The sequence below is a fragment of the Bufo gargarizans genome, chromosome 6 (genome assembly GCF_014858855.1).
Source record: "Bufo gargarizans isolate SCDJY-AF-19 chromosome 6, ASM1485885v1, whole genome shotgun sequence".
Taxonomy (NCBI): Eukaryota; Metazoa; Chordata; class Amphibia; order Anura; family Bufonidae; genus Bufo; species Bufo gargarizans.
The window spans coordinates 156,639,141-156,652,996 of record NC_058085.1 but is presented as its reverse complement, the minus strand read 5'-3'; positions in this window follow the sequence as shown (position 1 = coordinate 156,652,996).

Genomic DNA, 13,856 nt, shown 5'->3' with positions numbered 1-13,856 from the left:
CATTTCACTACCATCGCCGTACATGTACGGCGCTGGAGCGATAGGCAAACATGGCGCCAGCTCACACATGCAGCGGGCGTCATGGCCTGCAGGTGTCTGCTGTTTCAAACAGCAGAGACCTGCATCTTATTACATAACATTATTACATTATTTAAAAAAACGATACATATGGGGTATTGTTGTAATCGTACTGACCCAGAGAATTAAGGGAATGGGTCAGTTTTGCCACAAACGGAAAGTTAGAAAGTAGAACTTGTCCAGCAAAAAAACAAGCCCTCATACGGCTATGTGAACGGAAATATCAAAAAGTTATGGCTCAAGGAAGATAGGGAAGAAAAATGAAAGCAAAACAACCTCTAGTATCCTAAGGCCTCTTTCACACGAGCATGTCCGGATGCGTTGCAGGAAACCCACGTGAGTAGGTACCCAATTGCAGTCAGGTTTGAGTGCGATTGCGTTCCGTTTTTATCACGCGGGTGCAATGTGTTTTACACGCGCGTGATAAAAAACTGACTGTGGTACCCAGACCCGAACTTCTTCACTGAAGTTCAGGTTTGGGTTCAAGGTTGTGTAGATTGTATTACTTTCCCTTATATCATGGTTATAAGGGAAAATAATAGCATTCTGAATACAGAATGCTAAGTAAAATAGGGCTGGAGGGGTTAAAATTTTATTTTTTTTTTTTTTTTTTAACTCACCTTAATCCACTTGTTCGCGCAGCTGGCATCTCTTCTGTCTTCATCTGTGAGGAATAGGACCTTTGATGACGTCACTGCGTTCATCACATGATCCATCACCATGGTGATGAATCATGTGATGAGCGTAGTGACGTCATCAAAGGTCCTATTCCTCACAGATGAAGACAGAAGAGATGCCGGCTACACGAACAAGTGGATTAAGGTGAGTTAAATTATTAAGCCTCCACAAACCTTCTGTATTCAGAATGCTATTATTTTCTCTTATAACCATGTTATAAGGGAAAATAATAATGATCGGGTCCCCATCCCGATCGTCTCCTAGCTACCGTGCGTGAAAATCACACTGCAACTGCACTTGCTTGCGGATGCTTGCGATTTTCACACAGCCCCATTCACTTCTATGGGGCCTGCGTTGCGTGAAAAACGCACAAAATAGAGCTTACTGCAATTTTCACGCAACGCACAAGTGATGCGTGAAAATCACCGCTCATGTGCCCAGCCCCATAGAAATGAATGGGTCCGGATTTAGTGCGGGTGCAATGCGCTGAAAACTTGCCCGTGTAAAAGGGGCCTAAGGGTTAAGCTTTCATACAAAACCATTTCTTTTTCCCTGAACAGATCCTGACACAATCTGTATCAATCGTGTGAAAATAATAGCATTCTTAATACGGAATGCTTACTAAAATGTCGATTGAGGGGTTAAAAAAATAAAAAAAATTTACTCACCTCATCCACTTGATCGCGCATCGTCTTCTTTCTTCTTCTTTCAGAACCTGCAAAAGGACATTCGATGATGTAATCACGCTCACCAGCGCAGGTCCTGCTGAATGAAGATAGAAGATCCTTCTATCATCATTCAGCAGGACCTGCGCTGACATCACAACGCTCACCACGTGGTGAGTGCGATTACGTCATCAAATGTCTTTTTGCAGGTCCTGAAAGAAGGCGATGTCGGCTGCGCGATCAAGTGGATAAGGTGAGTTCATTTATTTTATTTTTTTAACCTCTCAATCAACATTTTAGTACGCATTCTATATTCAGAATGCTATTATTTTCCCTTATAACCATTTTATAAGGGAAAATAATACAGTGAATAGACTTTAATGGGGTCCGGGGTTGCTCATCCCTATCATCTCCTAGCAACCATGCGTGGAAATCGCACCGCATCCGCACTTGCTTGCATATGCTTGCGATTTTCACGCAGCCCCATTCTTTTCTATGGGGCCTGCATTGCATGAAAAACGCAGAATATAGAACATGCTGCGATTTTCACGCAACGCACAAGCGATGCGTGAAAATCACCGCTCATCTGCACAGCCCGTATTGCTCCCGCGCGGAATTCTTGCCCGTGTGAAAGGGGCCTAAGAAGCAATAATAAATCAATGTATATCATGTAGATGTGCGATCCATGTTTCTTTTTTTGTTGTAATTTTTTTACTATCGTGTGAATCAAGCCTTAGGCCTCTTGCACATGAGCATCACGGATTAGGTCCGGATGCGTTCAGGGTGCGTTCAGTGATATTCACGCAATTTTGATTGTGTCTCGTGTCTATTTTGTATGCGATTGCGTTGCGTTATTGCATTTTTCCTGCTCGGATGACATGCGGATTGCATGTGTTTTTAACGTGCGTGAAAAAAACCAGATCCATTCTCTACATTCACCTGTTACTGCAAACACATATAAATACCCCCAGCATGCCTTGATTTTTTGGACAGCTCCATTTGTTTGGGGAGTTTTGGTCGTTTGGTTGGTGTGTGTGTTTGGTTATTGGATTTCCCTTTGCAGGATATCCACTTTCACCGTGTCATCCACTGACCATGTTTCTTTTTTGCACTGGCTGGTCTTCCGCTGTTTTGGAGAGCAGCCAGAAATGATAGAGGAGGAACCGTGGAGCAAGCGGATGTGGGTGCATCCTATCATTTCGCAGCGGGCCAGCAAAGGGCAATTTGTTGGTTTGTACTCTGACCTCCGTGCGCACCCTGTGAAGTTCTTTAATTATTGCCACATGTCGGTGGCTACATTTGATCGGCTTTTGGGGGAGTTGAGGCCTGCCTTGACTTTCCAGGACACCAACATGCGGCGGAGTGTGTCACCTGAAGAACGTCTGATTATTACTTTAAGGTAAGACTGTATATTATCAGACTCATACATGAATGACCCACTGTTTGCCAATACATACGGTAGTAGTTTGGTCTATGGCCTCTGTATTCTGAACTTTACCTTCTATGTCTAAGTACGTAATAGTAGTACACATGTATTGTATATAGTACATTTTAAGTAAGAAAGTGTGTGCTTTTGGGCCGACTTGTACAAAGTCACTAGGTGTTATACCAAGAATCAAGTTCCGTGGGGGTTAATTATTCTAATCCTGGCAGTAATGATGAGGATACGTCACCAGTGTGTATATGGTAATGGCCTGGAAGTTGATGTAGCTAAACGGGTTTCCTTAAAGTATATATCAATATAAAGTATTCAGTCCAAATCTTGGAGTATGGCCTAATGTTTTTTCAACTTGCCAGACACATTGCCATAAAATAATGTAAAGTAAAGTATTAGATTGAAAAACATGTGATTTTGTGTGTATTCATTTTTATTTTATTTTTTTATTTCAGATATCTGGCAACTGGAAATTCTTTTTCTTCTTTACATTTTGAGTTTAGAATGGGGACCTCCACAATTGCTGGCGTGGTACGGGCTACATGCGCCACCATTTGGTTTAGGCCTCTTTCACACGACCGTTTTTTTTTTCCGTTTTGCGGGCCGTTCTTTGCGGTCCGTATACGGTCCGTATACGGAACCATTCATTTCAATGGTTCCGCAAAAAAAACGGAATGTACTCCGTGTGCATTCCGTTTCCGTATTTCCGTTTTTCCGTTCCGTTTAAAGATAGAACATGTCCTATATTTGGCCGCAAATCACGTTCCGTGGCTCCATTAAAGTCTATGGGTCCGCAAAAAAACGGAATGCATACGGAAATGCATCCGTATGTCTCCCGTATCCGTTCCGTTTTTTGCGGAACCATCTATTGAAAATGTTATGCCCAGCCCAATTTTTAATATGAAATTACTGTATACTGTATTTGCCATACGGAAAAACGGAACGGAACAACGGAACGGAAACGGAACCACAACGGAAGCAAAAAACGGAACAACGGATCCGTGAAAAACGGACCGCAAAACACTGAAATGGACATACTGTCGTGTGAAAGAGGCCTTAGACTGAAGGCTTCAGTGCTGCCACATCCAACCAGGCAGCAGTGGCTTGATATAGCCCAGGGCTTCCAAGAGAGGACTCAATTCCCAAATTGTATTGGTGCCCTTGACGGGAAGCACATACGGGTTAGGGCTCTTTCACATCTGCGTTATAGTCTTCCGGCATAGAGTTCCGTCGTCGGGGCTCTATGCCGGAAGAATACTGATCAGGATTTTCCTAATGCATTCTGAATGGACAGTCCGTCCTTCAGGATGCATCAGGATGTCTTCCGTTCCGGAACAGAACGTTTTTTGGCCGCAGCAAATAGCGCAGCATGCTGCGCTTTTTGCTCCGGCCAAAAATCCGGAACACTTGCCGCAAGGCCGGATCCGGAATGAATGCCCATTGAAAGGCATTGATCCGGATCCGGCCTTAAGCTAAACGTCGTTTCGGCGCATTGCCGGATGCGACGTTTAGCTTTTTCTCAATGGTTACCATGGCTGCCGGGACGCTAAAGTCCTGGCAGCCATGGTAAAGTGCAGTGGGGAGCGGGGAGCAGCATACTTACCGTCCGTGTGGCTCCCGGGGCGCTCCAGAGTGACGTCAGGGCGCCCCAAGCGCATGGATCACGTGATCGCATGGACACGTCATCCATGCGCATGGGGCGCTCTGACGTCATTCTGGAGCGCCCCGGGAGCTGCACGGATGGTAAGTATACCGCTCCCCCGCTCCCCACTCCTACTATGGCAACCAGGACTTTAATAGCGTCCTGGGTGCCATAGTAACACTGAAAGCATTTTGAAGACGGATCCGTCTTCAAATGCTTTCAGTACACTTGCGTTTCTCCGGATCCGGCGTGTAATTCCGGCAAGTGGAGTACACGCCGGATCCGGACAACGCAAGTGTGAAAGAGGCCTTAAGAAGCCACCAAATTCAGGGTCTCAATACTATAATTATAAACAGTTTTTCTCTGTAGTTTTGTTGGCCTTAGCTGACACAAACTACAGGTTTATAATTGTAGATATTGGGTCCTATGGAAGTACTGCAGATGCTCTCATTTTCAGGGCTTCCAGATTGGGTCGGTGGCTTCAGTCCAACCAACTGGACGTACCACAGCCAGCAAACCTTCCTGGCTCCTCTGGCCCATCAGTGCCTTATGTGGTTGTAGGGGATGAGGGTTTTGCCCTTTCTACCAACCTCATATGTCCCTTTCCTAGGCGAGGTTTGGATGTAAAGAGGCGCACTTTTAATTATTGCTTAAGTAGGACCAGAAGGTTTGTGGAGTGCGCCTTTGGGATTTTTTTCTAGTAAATGGCGGGTTTGTCTTTCGTCCATACAGCTGACTCCAGAAAATGTTATTGTGGTCATCAAAGCGTGTGTAGTGCTGCACAACTACATATGTACCTATTAGTCGACAACTGATGAAGATGCCCAAGTTTATAGGCTGCCATCAGTAATAGACACTTTCCAACTCAGAAGATCTGGATCTGCTGGACTGAGAGTGAGGGACTTATTTTCGGAATATTTTATGTCCCCTATCGGTTCTTTCCCTTTTCAGCAGTAGTCCTCAACTCATGGACGTTTGTGTTTGCCAGTTATTTCTTTTACCTGGATGGATATTTTTTAGTTAGCTTTTGTATGTTTTAGTTAGGGACTCGCAAGATAGTGTTTGGTAATGAAGATCGAGAAAATAAGTGTATATAGTTAACTGTATTTGGGTAAGATTACTGTATAGTATAAGTGTACTACCATTAACCACTTCAGCCCCGCTAGGTGAAACCCCCTTCATGACCAGAGCACTTTTTACACTTCGGCACTACACTATTTTCACCGTTTATCGCTCGGTCATGCAACTTACCATACAAATGAATTTTACCTCCTTTTCTTCTCACTAATGGAGCTTTCATTTGGTGGTATTTCATTGCTGCTGGCATTTTTACTTTTTTTGTTATTAATCAAAATGTAACGATTTTTTTGCAAAAAAATGACATTTTTCACTTTCAGCTGAAAAATTTTGCAAAAAAAACGACATCCATATATAAATTTTTCGCCAAATTTATTGTTCTACATGTCTTTGATAAAAAAAAAATGTTTGGGCAAAAAAAAAATGGTTTGGGTAAAAGTTATAGCATTTACAAACTATGGTACAAAAATGTGAATTTCCGCTTTTTGAAGCAGCTCTGACTTTCTGAGCACCTGTCATGATTCCTGAGGTTCTACAATGCCCAAACAGTAGAAAACCCCCACAAATGACCCCATTTCGGAAAGTAGACACCCTAAGGTATTCGCTGATGGGCATAGTGAGTTCATAGAACTTTTTATTTTTTGTCACAAGTTAGCGGAAAATGATGATGATTTTATTTTTTTTATTTTTTCTTACAAAGTCTCATATTCCACTAACTTGCGACAAAAAATAAAAAATTCTAGGAACTCACCATGCCCCTCACAGAATACCTTGGGGTGTCTTCTTTCCAAAATGGGCTCACTTGTGGGGTAGTTATACTGCCCTGGCAATTTAGGGGCCCAAATGTGTGAGAAGAACTTTGCAATCAAAATGTGTAAAAAATGACCGGTGAAATCCAAAAGGTGCACTTTGGAATATGTGCCCCTTTGCCCACCTTGGCTGCAAAAAAGTGTGACACATCTGGTATCGCCGTACTCAGGAGAAGTTGGGGAATGTGTTTTGGGGTGTCATTTTACATATACCCATGCTGGGTGAGAAAAATATCTTGATCAAATGCCAACTTTGTATAAAAAAATGGGAAAAGTTGTCTTTTGCCAAGATATTTCTCTCATCCAGCATGGGTATATGTAAAATGACACCCAAAAACACATTCCCCAACTTCTCCTGAGTACGGCGATACCAGATGTGTCACACTTTTTTGCTGCCAAGGTGGGCAAAGGGGCACATATTCCAAAGTGCACCTTTCGGATTTCACCGGTCATTTTTTACACATTTTGATTGCAAGGTACTTCTCACACATTTGGGCCCCTAAATTGCCAGGGCAGTATAACTACGCCACAAGTGACCCCATTTTGGAAAGAAGACACCCCAAGGTATTCCGTGAGGGGCATGGCGAGTTCCTAGAATTTTTTATTTTTTGTCACAAGTTAGCGGAAAATGATGATTTTTTTTTTTTCTCTTTTTTCCTTACAAAGTCTCATATTCCACTAACTTGCGACAAAAAATAAAAAATTCTAGGAACTCGCCATGCCCCTCACGGAATACCTTGGGGTGTCTTCTTTCCAAAATGGGGTCACTTGTGGCGTAGTTATACTGCCCTGGCAATTTAGGGGCCCATATGTGTGAGAAGTACTTTGCAATCAAAATCTGTAAAAAATGACCGGTGAAATCCGAAAGGTGCACTTTGGAATATGTGCCCCTTTGCCCACCTTGGCATCAAAAAAGTGTCACACATCTGGTATTGCCGTACTCAGGAGAAGTTGGGGAATGTGTTTTGGGGTGTCATTTTACATATACCCATGCTGGGTGAGAGAAATATCTTGGCAAAAGACAACTTTTCCAATTTTTTTATACAAAGTTGGCATTTGACCAAGATATTTTTCTCACCCAGCATGGGTATATGTAAAATGACACCCCAAAACACATTGCCCAACTTCTCCTGAGTACGGCGATACCAGATGTGTCACACTTTTTTGCTGCCAAGGTGGGCAAAGGGGCACATATTCCAAAGTGCACCTTTCGGATTTTGCAGGGCATTTTTTACACATTTTGATTGCAAAGTTCTTCTCACACATTTGGGCCCCTAAATTGCCAGGGCAGTATAACTACCCCACAAGTGACCCCATTTTGGAAAGAAGACACCCCAAGGTATTCCGTGAGGGGCATGGCGAGTTCCTAGAATTTTTTATTTTTTGTCGCAAGTTAGTGGAATATGAGACTTTGTAAGGAAAAAAGAAAAAAAAAGAAAAATCATCATTTTCCGCTAACTTGTGACAAAAAATAAAAAATTCTAGGAACTCGCCGTGCCCCTCACGGAATACCTTGGGGTGTCTTCTTTCCAAAATGGGGTCACTTGTGGCGTAGTTATACTACCCTGGCAATTTAGGGGCCCAAATGTGTAAGAAGTACCTTGCAATCAAAATGTGTAAAAAATGGCCTGCGAAATCCGAAAGGTGCCCCTTTGCCCACCTTGGCTGCAAAAAAGTGTCACACATGTGGTATCGCCATACTCAGGAGAAGTTGGGTAATGTGTTTTGGGGGGTCATTTTACATATACCCATGCTGGGTGAGAGAAATATCTTGGCAAAAGACAACTTTTCCCATTTTTTTATACAAAGTTGGCATTTGACCAAGATATTTTTCTCACCCAGCATGGGTATATGTAAAATGACACCCCAAAACACATTCCCCAACTTCTCCTGAGTACGGCGATACCAGATGTGTACACTTTTTTGCAGCCTAGATGCGCAAAGGGGCCAAAATTCCTTTTAGGAGGGCATTTTTAGACATTTGGATCCCAGACTTCTTCTCACACTTTCGGGCCCCTAAAAAGCCAGGGCAGTATAAATACCCCACATGTGACCCCACTTTAGAAAGAAGACACTCCAAGGTATTCAATGAGGGGCATGGCGAGTTCCTAGAATATTTTTTTTTTTTGCATAAGTTAGCGGATATTGATTTTTTTTTGTTTTTTTCTCACAAAGTCTCACTTTCCGCTAACTTAGGACAAAAATTTCAATCTTTCATGGACTCAATATGCCCCTCACGGAATACCTTGGGGTGTCTTCTTTCCAAAATGGGGTCACATGTGGGGTATTTATACTGCCCTGGCTTTTTAGGGGCCCTAAAGCGTGAGAAGAAGTCTGGAATATAAATGTCTAAAAATGTTTACGCATTTGGATTCCGTGAGGGGTATGGTGCGTCCATGTGAGATTTTATTTTTTGACACAAGTTAGTGGAATATGAGACTTAGTAAGAAAAAACAAAAACAAAAACAAACAAAAAATTTCCGCTAACTTGTGCCAAAAAAAATGTCTGAATGGAGCCTTACCAGGGGGGGTGATCAATGACAGGGGGGTGATCACCCATATAGACTCCCTGATCACCCCCCTGTCATTGATCACCCCCCTGTAAGGCTCCATTCAGACATCCGCATGATTTTTTACGGATCCATGGATACATGGATCGGATCCACAGAACGCATGCGGACGTCTGAATGGAGCCTTACAGGGGGGTTATCAATGACAGGGGGTGATCAGGGTGATCACCCCCCTGTCACTGATCACCCCCCCCTGTAAGGCTCCATTCAGACATCCGCATGATTTTTTACGGATCCATGGATACATGGATCGGATCCACAGAACGCATGCGGACGTCTGAATGGAGCCTTACAGGGGGGTTATCAATGACAGGGGGTGATCAGGGTAATCAGGGTGATCACCCCCCTGTCACTGATCACCCCCCCTGTAAGGCTCCATTCAGACATCCGCATGATTTTTTACGGATCCATGGATACATGGATCGGATCCACAAAACGCATGCGGACGTCTGAATGGAGCCTTACAGGGGGGTTATCAATGACAGGGGGTGATCAGGGTAATCACCCCCCTGTCACTGATCACCCCCCCTGTAAGGCTCCATTCAGACATCCGCATGATTTTTTACGGATCCATGGATACATGGATCGGATCCACAGAACGCATGCGGACGTCTGAATGGAGCCTTACAGGGGGGTTATCAATGACAGGGGGTGATCAGGGTAATCAGGGTGATCACCCCCCTGTCACTGATCACCCCCCCTGTAAGGCTCCATTCAGACATCCGCATGATTTTTTACGGATCCATGGATACATGGATCGGATCCACAGAACGCATGCGGACGTCTGAATGGAGCCTTACAGGGGGGTTATCAATGACAGGGGGTGATCAGGGTAATCACCCCCCTGTCACTGATCACCCCCCCTGTAAGGCTCCATTCAGACATCCGCATGATTTTTTACGGATCCATGGATACATGGATCGGATCCACAAAACGCATGCGGACGTCTGAATGGAGCCTTACAGGGGGGTGATCAATGACAGGGGGGTTATCAATGACAGGGGGGTGATCAGGGAGTGTATATGGGTGATCACCCGCCTGTCATTGATCACCCCCCTGTAAGGCTCCATTCAGACGTCCGTATGCTTTTTGCGGATCCGATCCATGTATCCGTGGATCCGTAAAAATCATACGGACGTCTGAATGGAGCCTGACAGGGGGGTGATCAATGACAGGGCGGTGATCAATGACAGGGGGGTGATCAGGGAGTTTATATGGGGTGATCATGGGTGATCAGGGGTTTATAAGGGGTTAATAAGTGACGGGGGGGGGGTGTAGTGTAGTGTGGTGTTTGGTGCTACTGTACTGACCTACCTGAGTCCTCTGGTGGTCGATCCTAACAAAAGGGACCACCAGAGGACCAGGTAGGAGGTATATTAGACGCTGTTATGAAAACAGCGTCTAATATACCTGTTAGGGGTTAAAAAATTCGGATCTCCAGCCTGCCAGCGAGCGATCGCCGCTGGCAGGCTGGAGATCCACTCGCTTACCTTCCGTTCCTGTGAGCGCGCGCGCCTGTGCGCGCGCGTTCACAGGAAATCTCGGGTATCGCGGGAGGACGCATATATGCGTCCACCCAGAAGAGCAGGACCGCCGGCAGGACGCAATCCTGCGTACGGCGGTCCTGAGGTGGTTAATGTGGTGTATGTGTTGGTGATACATAAATATAATTATGCACTGTATATAATAAAGAGAAGTCACAATAAAAATCTGGTAAATTAAACTCTGAGTTATTTTAAAATAAACATATTAGTCATCTTGACTTTTGTGTGCCATATGGCTGACTAGGTGTCCATAATGACCCCTTGGAGGGGGGAATTGTGGAGGAGGCAGTGGTGGAGGCCTTGAGCCCTGTGAAATTGGCATTGCCTGGGGGCCAAACATGTGCCCATGGAGGCGCAAATTTTCCACAGCTACAAACATCTCTGTTGGGTCGTTGGGCGGAGTGGCTGCATCCAGAACGATTCCAAGAGCCGATTTTGTTCTCAGTTCTCTTTCTGGAGGCAGGCGGCGCAAATAATGGGCCAGACTCCAGGCAAATAGGTCTAAATGATTCTCCTGCCGGACTCTAGATAAATACTCCAGAACCTGTGTATTTATCAAAGATTAGGCAGGAGGTATGGCCCGTCTGGGTAGAGCCAAAGGAAGGGGGGAATCGCCTCTGGAAGCAGCTGGAGGCCTGGATGGTGCCGTGCTGGGTCCTGGGGCACTCTCAGTGTTCAGTGTCCCAGAGGGAGTGTCCTTCTCACAAGAACTTGACTGCTGTGGAGCCGACTCATCCCCTTCCTCCTCTAGGTTGTCCTCCGTTCTTAAACACACAAAAAAAACATTACTATATGAACACTATTTTGAATCATAAATATTCTCGTCACATTTTACTATCATCAGCAAAAAACTTTTACCACATACTACTACATGAACTAACCCACATACTACATATGGGGTAATTTAGCAACATTGGGGAAATTAGAAGTGCCATAGCTGACCCTAGCAACAAATCTGATTCCACTTGTCATGTTGTTCACCTACTTTTGCTAATGAGAGGAGGAATCGGAATGGTTGTTATCGTCAACTATGACATTTCTACTTCACCAATTAATACCAATCACATTACCTACATAGTCTACATACAGTGAGTATGGATAAACATGTAGTGGTCAGTGTCTAAAATTAACTTACGGATGCAGCTCCATGACTGGACACAGGAACATCAGGTGGTGCATCTCTATGCAGAACTGGTCCCTGCAGCTCCGCCAACGATTCTTGACCGTATTGACTTGTAATAAAAAGACAAAAAAGGAAAATGTAGGCAAATATACAACCCTACAGAGGATAACGTATGACATGCGCTATGCTATGGAGGGTAACCTATGACGTGCTATGCTAGGGAGGACAGCAAGGATCACACATGTATACATTGGCTACTTACCCAAATTCTGCTGACTTTGCCCTTTGTTTTTCGCCCAGATGGTGGAAAAAAGCTCCTGGGTTATCTCCACCCAGGCCGCATCTTTTTTATACCGGTCGTGATAGTCCCCTGACCACGTATCCCATATGCAGGGCCTCTTCTGGACGAGGACAAAGATCCTCGGCACATCCATTGCCCGTGATGTCTTCGGCATGGTGTAAAATGGTCCGCAAGGGCTGGAAACTTCTGCAGCAAACTCCTGCCTCATGTGCTGCCTGAAGCCAGATGCTGGGAAATTCAACTTCCTGTCTAAAATCCATTCTGTGTTGCTAAGTTACTTGCGTTAAAAATGCAACGCAACGCATGGCATCCGGATGCAATGTGATTTTCACGCAGCCCCATTCACTCCTATGGGGCCAGCGTTGCGTGAAAAACGCAGAATATAGAACATGCTGCGATTTTCACGCAACACACAAGTGATGCGTGAAAAACAATGCTCATGTACACAGACCCATTGAAATTAATGGGTCCGGATTCAGTGCGGGCGCAATGATTTCACGTCACGCATTGCACCCACGTGGAAAACTCGATCGTGTGAAAGGGGCCTTAGGGTGCTGGCACCCAGAGCAGTTGTGAAGCAGTTGACTGCATGAAGTTACAGCATCAACAAACATGCATTCACAGCACAGAATTTAGCCAGTTTGGCACCTAATAAAATAATACAAATATTGGTGTTCTGCATAGCAGAAATTATCTTAATGATTTAATTAACTGCAACTGGCTTTATTCAAAAACTGTGTTGTAAATGCATCCCAACTGCGCTATGTGCCAGCACCCTTAGGCCTCTTTCACATGAACGATACGGATAGGCTCAAGATGCATTCAGGGTGCGTTCAGTGAAATTCGCACCATTTCACAAGCAAGTTAGTTTTGTCTGCAATTGCATTCAGTTGTTCAGGTTTTTCCGCGTGGGTAAAATGCGTTTTGATGCGTTTTTTCATGCATGTGAAAAAAACTGAAGGTTTACAAACACCATCTCCTAGCAACCGGCAGTGAAAAAGGCATTGCACCCAGACTGGATCCAGATTACATCCGGATGCGATGCGTTTTTCACTGCAGCCCCATTCACTTCTATGGGCCCAGGGCTGCATGAAAAACTCAGAATATAGAAAATGCTGCAATTCTAACGCTATGCAGAACTGAAGCGTGAAAAAAACTGAAAAAAAAAGGCATCTGTGTGTTGTCTGCAAGTGGCCTGGTTGCAAATTATAGAACCTGTCCTATTCCTGTCTCTGTTTTACAGACAATAATAGGCTTTTTCACAGTGGGTCCCATGAAAAAAGTGAGATGTACTCGGACGGCTCCCGTATTTAGCGAATCCACTACTTGTGGAATGCAAAACGGATACAGCCGTCTGCAGAAGGCCTCAGGGAGTAGATATAAAGCTGCATGAGCCAGTCACCAGTCGATATCTGTAGTGCTTCTGAGTGCATGGGGTCTAGTGGATAGTGTTTGATGATGGATCAGGTTCAGATGAATGATGATGAATGGGGGCGCATGAAGAAGAGTTATATTAGAGGATGTGATAGGACACTCAAACCTAATTGCTTGGAGTAGGGCATTCCAGGGAACTAGTGCAGAAGTCGGGAGTCTGAGGTTCGGATTATGGTGGATGTTAGTTTTTGGAGAACATGGGTAGGGTGGTAGAAATGAGGGAGGAGCTATAGGGAGAGCTTTGTGGGTGAGAATGAGCAGTTTAAATTGGATCCTATACTGTATTGGCAACTAGTGCAATGACTGACATAAAGTGGAAGTACCGGAGTATCGGTTAAACAGATACATTCAGGATAGATTGGAGAAGGGAAAGTTTAGTGAGGGGGAGACCAATTAGTAATGAGTTGCAGTAATCCACATGAGAAAGGATCAGGACAACACTGAGAGTTTTTGTTGTTTCACAGTATGGAAGGCACCCTTTCGATTGTCATCTGGATCGA